This window comes from Hordeum vulgare, chromosome 1H (assembly GCF_904849725.1).
Source record: "Hordeum vulgare subsp. vulgare chromosome 1H, MorexV3_pseudomolecules_assembly, whole genome shotgun sequence".
Classification (NCBI taxonomy): Eukaryota; Viridiplantae; Streptophyta; class Magnoliopsida; order Poales; family Poaceae; genus Hordeum; species Hordeum vulgare.
Window position 1 is genome coordinate 11,316,185 of NC_058518.1, and position 12,426 is coordinate 11,328,610.

A 12,426-nucleotide genomic window follows, 5' to 3' on the forward strand; every position below is an offset into this window, starting at 1 on the left:
TACACGCGTCATGATGTAGGGCTCGGCGTGGCTACAACGCCATTAGTCACGCCCGAGGCTGACCGCGCGAGGCGGCCCTGTAGCTGGGGACTACCCCTACCAACTCCCTGACGGCCGGTGATGACCCACAAGTATAGGGCATCAATCATAGTCCTTTCGATAAGTAAGAGTGTCGTACCCAACGAGGAGCAGAAGGCTCTGATAAGCGGATTTCAGCAAGGTAATAACTGCAAGCACTGAAAGTAGCGATAACAAGTGATTGTGTAGCGAGGTGAAATGTAGCAAGCAAACAGTAACAAGTAACAAGTAGAAGCAACGGTGCAGCAAGTGGCCCAATCCCTTTTGTAGAAAGGGACAAGCCTGAACAAAGTCTTATAGGAGGAAAAACGCTCCCGAGGACACACGGGAATTTCTGTCATGCTAGTTTCATCATGTTCATATGATTCGCGTTCGTTACTTTGATAGTTTGATATGTGGCTGGACCGGTGCTTGGGTACTGCCCTTACTTGGACAAGCATCCCACTTATGATTAACCTCTCTCGCAAGCATCCGCAAGTACAAAAGAAGAATTAAGACAAAGTCTAACCATAGCATTAAACTAGTGGATCCAAATCAGCCCCTCACGAAGCAACGCAAAGACTGGGGTTTAAGCTTCTGTCACTCCAGCAACCCATCATCTACTTACTACTTCCCAATGCCTTCCTCTAGGCCCAAATATGGTGAAGTGTTATGTAGTCGACATTCACGTAACACCACTAGAGGAAAAACAACATACAGCATATCAAAATACCGAACGAATATCAAATTCACATGACTATTATCAGCATGACTTATCCCATGTCCTCAGGAACAAAAGTAACTACTCACAAGACATAATCATAATCATGACCATAGGTGTAATGAATAGCATCAAGGATCTGAACATAAACTCTTACACCAAGTAATCCAACTAGCATCAACTACAAAGAGTAATCAACACTACTAGCAACCTTAAAAGTACCAATCGGAGTCGCGAGATGATGATTGGTTACAAGAGATGAACTAGGGATTGGAGAGGAGATGGTGCTGATGAAGATGTTGATGAAGATGCCTCCCCTCCGACGAGAGGAGTGTTGGTGATGACGATAGCGATGATTTCCCCCTCCGGGAGGGCAATTTCCCCGGCAGGATCGTCCTGCCGGAGCTCTAGATTGGATCTGCTCAAGTTCCGCCTCGTGGCGGCGGCGAAACCACGAAAAAGCTCCCTCCTGATTTTTTCCAGACCAGGACTCTTCATATAGCAAAAGAGGGGGGCTAGTGGGCCTTCAAGCAGCCCACAAGCTTGCCCACCGCCACGAAGGGGGGTGGTGGCGGAGTGGGGGCTTGTGGGGCCCTGGTGGCCCCCCTCCGGTAGTTATTTCACCCAGTATTTTTAATATATTCTAGAAAAAATCCACCAGGGGGGGTGGTGGCGGAGTGGGGACTAGGATTTTCTACTTTTCCAGTCCAGAATTCCAGCTGCCTGAATTCTCCCTCTTCAAATAAACCTTGCAAAATAAGAGAGAAAAGGCATAAATATGGTACCACAAGTAATATAACAGCCCAAAAAGCAAAAAATATCAACATGAAAGCATGATGCAAAATGGACGTATCAACTCCCCCAAGCTTAGACCTCGCTTGTCCTTAAGCGAAAACCAAGTTCCATAAACATGTCCACATGTTGAGGGACGAAGGTGTCGATAAAACATAATACGAACATGAGGGCATCATGATCACACATAGAACAGCAATACATCATAAAGATTCTTATGGGAAAGTAACAATTCCTTCACAAAGCAAAGCATGAAGCAAAAACCTTACCGAGAAGTAACCAACAATAGTCCATAGTCATTGAAGCAATTGCAATTTATCACAACATCAGAAAGAGTCAAATAAGAGCTTGTAAGGAAAACCCACATACTCAATCATCTCTTTTGTTTTCCACAATTGTTACAACTCACGTGGTACTCATGGTGTCAAAGTTTCAGATGGACACAGAGGAAGATAGGGGCTAATAGTTTTGCCTCCCAACGATTTACCTCAAGGGTAAAGTCAACAACAATAAAGCATGAGTACTCAACTCCAAGTTGATATATGAATATAGATCTTTCCCAAGCATGTGACGGTAGCAAAGACAAGGGCAAAAGGGAATTGGTGATGATCACCATGACTCTTACAAGGGTAAAAAGTAAAGGTACAAGATAGGCCCTTCGCAAAGGGAAGCAGAGGTTGTCATGCGATTTTGAGGTTTGGATGCGTGTCCTCTTAGTGCGGAGGAACGTTACTTTATATTGCCTCCTGTGACAAAGAACTTCATTATGCAGTCTGTCTCTTTTATGTCTTCCTCATCATAGGTTCATACAAAGCTTATTTTCCACACACTAATAGATCATAGATATTAGAGAGCAATTTTTATTGCTTGCACCGATGACAACTTACTTCAAGGATCTTATTCAATCCATAGGTAGGTATGGTGGACTCTCATGGCAAAACTGGTTGGAGGTTTATGGATGCACAAGTAGTATCTCTACTTAGTGCGGGAGTTTTGGCTAATAAGAGGTGGAAGAAATCGACACATGCTAAGGGATCTCTAATCATATAACATTGTTTGGAACCAAGCAAACACAATTCATTATGTTGTCTTCCTTGTCCAACATCTACTCCTAAGCATGTAATAGTTTGGTGAGTGCTCACAATTGTAAAAAGTGTCTAAGATGATATATTTATATGTGAACCTCTATTTCCTTATTACTTCTTATTAATTGCAACAATGACTGAGGTCTATGTTGAGTTATTCTCAACAAGTTTCAATCATCATACGTGTCATAAGTGAGGTTATCACTTTCCGTAAGATCGTCTCATGATCTTTCATGCTATCGTTCTTTTCATAATTTTGATCATCGCACAAAGCAAAGCCCTTTGACTAAGAAACTCTTTATTATATAGCTAGTAAGCTCGAATACATCGGGGGAGAGACAAAAGAAAAAGACTCAAACTAAAAACTAAAGACTTATTCCTCTAAGAGAAGAAATAAAAACTGAAAAGGAAAGAACTAAAACAAAGGTAAAAGCAAAAGATATAAAGGTGATACGATACCAGGGCAACTCCCCCAAGCTTGGCAGAAGCCAAGGGGATTGCCCATACCAATGTTTAGTTGTCTTCCTTTGGCGGTGATGGTGGTGTTGTTGTCGCCTTTGATTCCAAGAGAGCTATCAATCTTTGATTTATACCTTTGAGATTTGTGACATGGTTTTCCAGCAAAACGACTTCATGAGAAAGAGAAATATTGCGAGCACGAGTTGTTTCGCAAAACCTCAAGATTTCAATCAAGGATGGAGACAACACGTGGAGGAAGGGTTGGAGAAAATCTACTCCTTCATCGTCTTCAATGTTGAACATAGGTTGAACTTCCTCCCTAGCATGGGTTTTCTCCTTAGCTTGGTCCCTGGCTTCCGTGACTTCTACTCTTTTTAGATCAGCATCTACTTCCTCATGAACTTGGTGAAGATCATTCTCCCCAACAGATTCCTGAGACATCTTTGCTCTAAATTGGCGGCACACAATAAGCTCGAAACGAAAATAGAGGAAAACTGCGCGATATGGAGATCAAAATCTTCGGGCGACTATATATTGATTTTTTCTGGGCCAGAAGGAGTCCTCCGCAAGAAAACAGAGTCCGGGAGGCACACGAGGTACCCACAAGCTTGCCCACCGCCACCAGGGGGGTGGTGGCGGAGTGGGCCCTTGTGGCTGCCTCGTTCGCTCTTCGGACTTCTTTTTATTTTTCTAATTTTCCAAAAATTCCAAACCCGAGGAAATTTCCTATTGGAAAAGTATCGGGGTCCAATTTCTTGCAGAAACATATACATCTTCGTTTTCAAGGCCTGAAACAGGCTGATAAACATCCCGTATGTACTCCTATGGAGTTATGACATTGATGATATTGGTCTCAACATTTATGGGAGTACCAGAGATGTAATGCTTGATTCTTTGCCCATTTACAACTCTAGGAAAATTTCCTTCCGTGTTATTGATTTTGATGGCACCAGAACGATATACTTCCTCGACAACATAGCGACCTTCCCATTTAGATAGAAGCTTGCCTGCAAAGAATCTCAAACGAGAATTGTATAGCAAGACATAATCACCTACATTGAACTCTCGTTTCTGTATTCGTTTATCGTGCCATCTCTTAACCTTTTCCTTGAACAACCTGGCATTCTCATATGCCTGGGCTCTCCATTCATCTAACGAGCTGATATCAAACAACCGCTTCTCACCGGCATGTTTAAAATCAAAGTTGAGCTCTTTGATTGCCCAATAAGCTTTGTGTTCCAGCTCAAGAGGTAAATGACAGGCCTTACCGTAAACCATTTTATACGGTGACATGCCCATGGGATTCCTATAAGCAGTCCTATAAGCCCATAGTGCATCGTCAAGTTTGCTAGACCAGTTCTTTCGAGATCTATTGACGGTCTTTTGTAGGATCAACTTGATCGCCCTATTACTCAACTCCACTTGACCACTAGACTGAGGATGATAAGGAGATGCAACTCTATGGTTGACATCATACTTAGATGGCATCTTGCGGAAAACACCATGAATGAAGTGTGAACCGCCATCAGTCCTCAAGTATCTAGGGACTCCAAATCTTGGGAATATGACTTCTTTAAGCATCTTAATAGAGGTGTGGTGATCAGCATTTTTAGTGGGGATAGCTTCTACCCACTTAGTAACGTAATCCACAGCAACTAAGATGTGAGTGTACCCATTGGAACTCGGGAAGGGTCCCATATAATCAAAGCCCCAGACATCAAATGGTTCAATGACAACTGAATAGTTCATAGGCATCTCCTGACGCTTACTGATGTTCCCTATCCTTTGGCATTCGTCACAAGACAAGACAAACTTACGGGCATCCTTGAAGAGAGTGGGCCAATAGAAACCTGATTGCAATACCTTATGGGCAGTTCTATCTCCAGCATGGTGTCCTCCGTAGGCTTCGGAATGACACTTCTGCAGGATCTGTCCCTGTTCATGTTCACGCACACAACATCTAATAACACCATCTACTCCTTCCTTATAAAGGTGAGGATCATCCCAAAAGTAGTGTCTCAAATCAAAGAAGAATTTCTTCTTTTGTTGATAGGTGAAACTGGGTGGTATGTATTTGGCTACGATATAGTTTGCATAATGGGCATACCACGGTGCACTATGTGAAGTGCGGATAACATTTAATTGCTCATCAGGAAAGCTATCATCAATAGGTAGTGGGTCATCAAGGTAATTCTCTAGCGTAGACAAGTTATCTGCTACAGGGTTGTCAGCACCCTTTCGGTCAACGACGTGCAAATCAAATTCCTGTAGCAGGAGAACCCATCTGATCAGCCTAGGCTTAGCGTCCTTCTTCTGCATAAGGTACTTAATAGCAGCATGATCAGAGTGAATAGTGACTTTGGAGTCAACTATGTAAGATCTGAACTTTTCACATGCAAACACGACTGCTAAAAATTCCTTCTCCGTAGTGGCATAGTTTCTTTGGGAACTGTCTAGAGTTTTACTAGCGTAGTGAATGACATTCAACTTCTTGTCAACTCTTTGTTCTAGAACAGCACCAACAACATAATCACTAGCGTCACACATGATTTCAAAGGGCAAGTTCCAGTCAGGTGGTTGAACAATAGGTGCGGTTATCAAAGACTTCTTAAGTATTTCGAAAGCTTCCTCACAATCCTCATCAAAAACAAAAGGAACATCCTTCTGCAAGAGGTTGGTAAGAGGCCTAGAAATCTTAGAGAAGTATTTAATGAACCTTCTATAGAAACCAGCACGACCTAGAAAACTTCGTATACCTCTGATATCTGTGGGGCAAGGCATTTTCTCAATTGCATCAACCTTAGCCTTATCAACTTCAATGCCTCTTTCAGAGATTTTGTGTCCTAAGACGATACCTTCATTAACCATAAAGTGGCACTTCTCCCAATTCAAGACGAGGTTGGTTACTTCGCATCTCTGTAAGACTCGATCAAGGTTGCTGAGGCAATCATCAAAGGAAGACCCGTAAACGGAGAAGTCATCCATGAAAACCTCGACAATCGTTTCACAAAAGTCAGAGAATATAGCCATCATACATCTTTGGAAGGCGGTAGGAGCATTACATAAGCCAAAAGGCATACGTCTATAGGCAAAGGTACCGAAAGGGCAGGTGAAAGTGGTTTTCTCTTGATCAGATTGTGCAACAGGTATCTGCGAGAAACCTGAATAACCGTCTAGAAAGCAGAAGTGTGTGTGCTTTGATAGCCTTTCTAGCATTTGGTTGATAAACGACAAAGGATAATGATCTTTCCTGGTTGCCTTGTTCAGTTTCCGGAAGTCTATCACCATTCTATAGCCGGTAATAATCCTTTGTGGGATTAGTTCATCCTTATCATTAGGAACGACGGTGATACCTCCCTTCTTAGGTACGCAATGTACTGGACTTACCCAATCACTATGAGAAACAGGATAAATGATTCCTGCTTCCAGAAGCTTTAATATTTCTTTTCTAACGACCTCTTTCATCTTAGGATTTAATCTCCTTTGATGATCAACAACTGGTTTAAAGTCAGGATCGGTTTTAATCATGTGCTGACATAGAGTAGGACTAATACCCTTAAGATCATCAAGAGTATATCCAATAGCAGCGCGGTGCTTCCTCAGAGTTTTTACTAACTTCTTCTCTTCGCGCTCTGAGAGGAGAGCACTAATAATGACAGGATATATCTCCTTCTCATCAAGATAGGCATCCTTAAGAGTATCAGGCAACTGTTTAAGCTCGAACACGGGATCACCCTTCGGTGGGGGAGGATTCCCAAGCAGTTCAACAGGCAGATTATTCTTGAGAATAGGATATTGTTCTAAGACAATTTTATCTATCTCATCTCTCTCCTCCATATGCATATCATTTTCATGGTCAAGCAGATATTGCTCTAAAGGATCCGTAGGAGGTACGGCAATAGAGGCAAGAGCAATGATTTCATCTCTACCACACGACTCTCTTTCATGGGTTTGTCTTCCAAAATTGGAGAAGTTAAATTCATGAGACACACCCTCGAAACTTACTGTGACGGTCTGCTTAATACAATCAGTGTGAGCATTGACAGTGTAGAGAAAGGGTGTACCAAATATGATGGGACAAAAGCTATCTTGTGCAGTACCAACGATGAGGAAATCAGTAGGATATTTCGTCTTACCACACAGGACTTCTACTCTCTCAAAATTCCCACAGGGCAGATAGTGTCTCTATTAGCAAGCATAATAGTGACATCAATGGGTTCTAACTCAGTAGGTGCAATCTCATCTTTGATTTCATCATATAGAGAGCGGGGTATTGCACTAACACTAGCTCCCATATCACATAAACCATGGTAACAGTGATCTCGTATCTTAACAGAAACAACGGGCAGGCCAACTACAGGTCTGTGTTTGTCTTTCGCGTGAGGTTTAGCAATTCTAGCGGAGTCCTCGCAAAATTTGATAACATGCCCATATATGTCTTCGGCTAAGAGATCTTTGATAATAGCAACGCTAGGTTCAACTCTAATCTCCTCAGGGGGTGCAAGTCGTCTAATGTAACCCCTACGTATCATAGTTGGAGCTTTAGAATAATCCTTTATCCTAGCAGGGTATGGTGGTTTCTCAGTGTAAGCACAAGGAACAACGGGATCACTAAAAGCTATGATTTTCTCCTCAACTAGATTGGTTTTGGCTATGTTGCTTTCCACAGGAGGATGATATTTAAACCACTTCTCTTTGGGAAGATCAACATGAGCAGCAAAAGATTCACATAGAGAAGTGTTTGTCTCAACAAAAGATTTAACGCAATCAAACTGGAAATTCATACCTGACTCCTTACCTTCTTCCAGCTCCCAATCTTCAGAGTTGCGTTTGATTATCTCCAGTAAATTCCATTTCTGATCAATATCCTTCTTCATAAAAGAACCAACACAAGAAGTGTCAAGCATGGTACGATCTTCATGAGAAAGCCGAGCATAAAAGTTTTGAGTGATGATTTCTCTTGACATCTCATGATTGGGGCATGAATATAGCATTGATTTAAGCCTCCATCAAGCTTGAGCTATGCTTTCCCTGTCACGAGGCCAAAAGTTATAAATAAAGTTCCGATCACGATGTACTAAATGCATAGGATAGAACTTTTGATGAAATTCCAATTTCAACCGATTGTAGCCCCATGATCCAGTATCATCACATAGCCTATACCATGTCAACGTCTTATCCTTCAAAGATAAAGGAAATACTTTCTTCTTTACCTCATCCTCGGGCAAACCTGCAAGCTTAAATAAACCACAAACTTCATCTACATAGATTAGATGAAAGTCTGGATGTGAAGATCCATCTCCTATAAAAGGATTAGCCAGCAGTTTCTCAAGCATACTGATACGTCTCAAACGTATCTATAATTTTTGATGGTTTCACGCTGTTATCTTGTCTTCTTTGTATGTTTGATGTACCTTTTTATATCTTTTTGGGACTAACTTATTGATTCAGTGCCAAGTGCCAGTTCCTGTTTTTTCCGTGTTTTTGACTCTTTTCAGATATGATTTTGGAACGGAGTCCAAACGGAAGAAAAACCGCGAAATGATTTTTTCCCGAACGGAAGAAGTCCATGGGGCTTTTGGGCCAAGCCAGGTGGGCTCCAGGGAGCCCACAAGCCCCCACTCCGCCACCAGGGGGAGGCGGCGGTGGGCAGGCTTGTGGCCTCCCTGGCGCCCCCTGACCTAGGTCTGGCGCCTATATATTCCCAAATAAGCTTTTGTGTTTGTGCAGGATCTTGAGATACTCTTCCGCCGGATTGATACCTTGGTTCTCAAACTGAGGGAAATTAATACTTACCGTCGCTGTGCTACATCACCCTTTCCGCTTCAAGGGAACACCAACGCAAGGCTCCAAGGCCACCGGGGAAATCCTTTGCATAGGAAGTCCCTTAAGGCATAGCCGTAGCTGAAGGATTCCTCGTGCCGTCGACACAACTATTTCTGGCGCCGTTGCAAGGGATACACAACAAACATCACATACCCAAAGGAATTTCATAAAAGATATTTTCAGTAGGTACCTCAGGTTGAGGAGCAACTCCTCGTGCTTCCGTTCGTGGTGAAGATACCCCGAACAAACTCCTCAAAGGAAGAGTTTCCATAGTGACAAGTGACAATAAATTTCAGCATGGTATAAAAATGTTTCCTAACCAATTTCCACTTACCAAAGGCGCTTCACTCCCCGGCAACGGCGCCAGAAAAGAGTCTTGATGACCCACAAGTATAGGGGATCAATCGTAGTCCTTTTGATAAGTAAGAGTGTTGAACCCAACGAGGAGCAAAAGCCTCTGATAAGCGGATTTCAGCAAGGTAATAACTCCAAGCACTGAAAGTAGCGGTAACAAGTCATTGTGTAGCGAGGTGAAACATAGCAAGCAAAGAGTAACAAGTAACAGGTAGTAGCAACGGTGCAGCAAATGGCCCAATCCCTTTAGTAGCAAGGGACAAGCCTGAACAAAGTCTTATAGGAGGAAAAACGCTCCCGAGGACACACGAGAATTTCTGTCATGCTAGTTTCATCATGTTCATATGATTCGCGCTCGTTACTTTGATAGTTTGATATGTGGGTGGACCGGCACTTGGGTACTGCCCTTACTTGGACAAGCATGCCACTTATGATTAACCTCTCTTGCAAGCATCCGCAACTACAAAAGAAGAATTAAGACAAAGTCTAACCATAGCATTAAACTAGTGGATCCAAATCAGCCCCTCACGAAGCAACGCATAGACCGGGGTTTAAGCTTCTGTCACTCCAGCAACCCATCATCTACTTACTACTTCCCAATGCCTTCCTCTAGGCCCAAATATGGTGAAGTGTTATGTAGTCGACGTTCACATAACACCACTAGAGGAAAAACAACATACAACATATCAAAATACCGAACGAATATCAAATTCACATGACTATTATCAGCATGACTTATCCCATGTCCTCAGGAACAAAAGTAACTACCCACAAGACATAATCATAATCATGACCAGAGGTGTAATGAATAGCATCAAGGATCTGAACATAAACTCTTCCACCAAGTAATCCAACTAGCATCAACTACAAAGAGTAATCAACACTACTAGCAACCTTATAAGTACCAATCGGAGTCGCGAGACGAAGATTGGTTACAAGAGATGAACTAGGGATTGGAGAGGAGATGCTGCCGATGAAGATGTTGATGAAGATCCCTCCCCTCCGACGAGAGGAGTGTTGGTGATGACGATAGCGACGATTCCCCCCCCCCCCCCTGAGAGAAATTTCCCCGGCAGGATCGTCCTGCCGGAGCTCTAGATTGGATCTGCTCAAGTTCCGCCTCGTGGGGGCAGCGAAACCACGAAAAAGCTCCCTCCTGATTTTTTTTCCAGACCAGGACGCATCATATAGCAAAAGAGGGGGGCTAGTGGGCCTTCAGGCAGCCCACAAGCTTGCCCACCGCCACCAGGGGGTGGTGGCGGAGTGGGGGCTTGTGCGGCCCTGGTGGCCCCCATCTGGTAGTTCTTTCGCCCGGTATTTTTAATATATTCCAGAAAAAATCAACGTAAATTTTCAGGGCATTTGGAGATGTGCAGAATAGTGGACTAGGATTTGCTCCTTTTCCAGTCCAGAATTCCAACTGCCTGAATTCTCCCTCTTCAATTAAACCTTGCAAAATAAGAGAGAAAAGGCATAAATATGGCACCACAAGTAATATAACAGCCCAAAAAGCAATAAATATCAACATGAAAGCATGATGCAAAATGGACGTATCAGCCGGCGTGTTATCCTCCGTGGCGCACGTCCGACAGGCCCCACACGAGACAAGACCCGATAGCCGGCAGGCCCCACGGCCTGCCGGAGAGGCTGGAAGCTGGGTCCCCCACCCCTTTTCTACCCCTTATTGTATACCGTTGGCTAGACTATAAATCCCAGGCCCAGTCCCATGAGAGAGGGGTGGCAACTAGTGAACTCTTAACACACACACACATGACCAAGGAAGCAAGAGCTTCGTCCCCCTCCTCACGAACAGCTCAAGGAGCACCATTGTATTGAGATCCACATTGTCACACCAGTAGGACTAGGGGTGTTACGGAGGGCCCTGAACCTGGATAGATCATTGTCATGTGTCTCGTGCCATCACCCATTACCAGATGTTGTCGGCGCCATTGGCCCCAAACCACAATCTAAGCCACCCCCTGGCATTTGCTGGAAAAATACCACGACAAGGTGGTCGCGGCTCCATCTCGTAGATCACAATTAAAACTTCTCTTTGATTTTTTTCTCTAAATATGTGAATTTATAGGACTAGAGATAGGGTCGGGGGAGCCTGGTGGACAGCACCACACAACAGGGCGCACCCTTGGGGGGGCTCCTCGTAGCCACGGGGACCCCCAACCACCCTCTAGTGGGTCTTTGCTTCATAATTCAATATAATTCCCATAAAGAATTCACAAAAAAGTTGTCCAATTCTGAGAACTTTTATTTATGCACAAAATATTACGAAGGTAGTTCTACAGAAAACAGCGTCAGTGCGGGTTAGTTTCATTCAAATCTTGCAAATTAGAGTCCAAAAAGGGCAAAAGCCCATCTAGTAACCTTGTGGCGGGACAGATGGCATCATTCGGCTCGGTCGATTGGCCCCCCTTGGCCGGCTAGCCACAGACGGCCCGCCTGGCCGACGCACGGCGGGTCGGCTGGCGACATCCGGCCATTCAGGGCCCGTCCCATCCGGCCCTACGTGCGTACGGCGACAAGAACAAACCTTCGGCGCAAGGGCGCGCATGGCTAGAGAGCGCCCTCACAGGCCTGAGGCGGCTACACGCGTCATGATGTAGGGCTCGACGTGGCTACAACGCCACCAGTAACGCCCGAGGCTGACCAAGCGAGGCGGCCCTGTAGCTGGGGCCTACCCCTATGAACTCCTTGACGGACGGCGTGTTATCCTCTATGGTGCACGTCCGGTTCGCCCCAGAACAGACAAGACCGGACAGCCGGCAGGCCCCACGGCCATCCGGAGAGGCTGGCAGCCGGGTCCCCCATCTCTTTTCTAAGCCTTATTGTATACCGTTAGCTAGACTATAAATCCCAGGCCCAGTGCCCTAAGAGAGGGGTGGAAACTAGTGAACTCTTAACACACACACACACAAACACACCACCAAGGAAGCGAGAGCTTCGTCACCCTCCTCACGAACAGCTCAAGGAGCACCGTTGTATTGTGATCCACATTGTCACACCAGCAGGACTAGGGGTTTTACCTCATCGGAGGGCCCTGAACTTGGATAGATCGGCGTCATGTGTCTCGTGCCATCACCCGTTACCAGATGTTGTCGGCGCCCATTGGATCCAAAC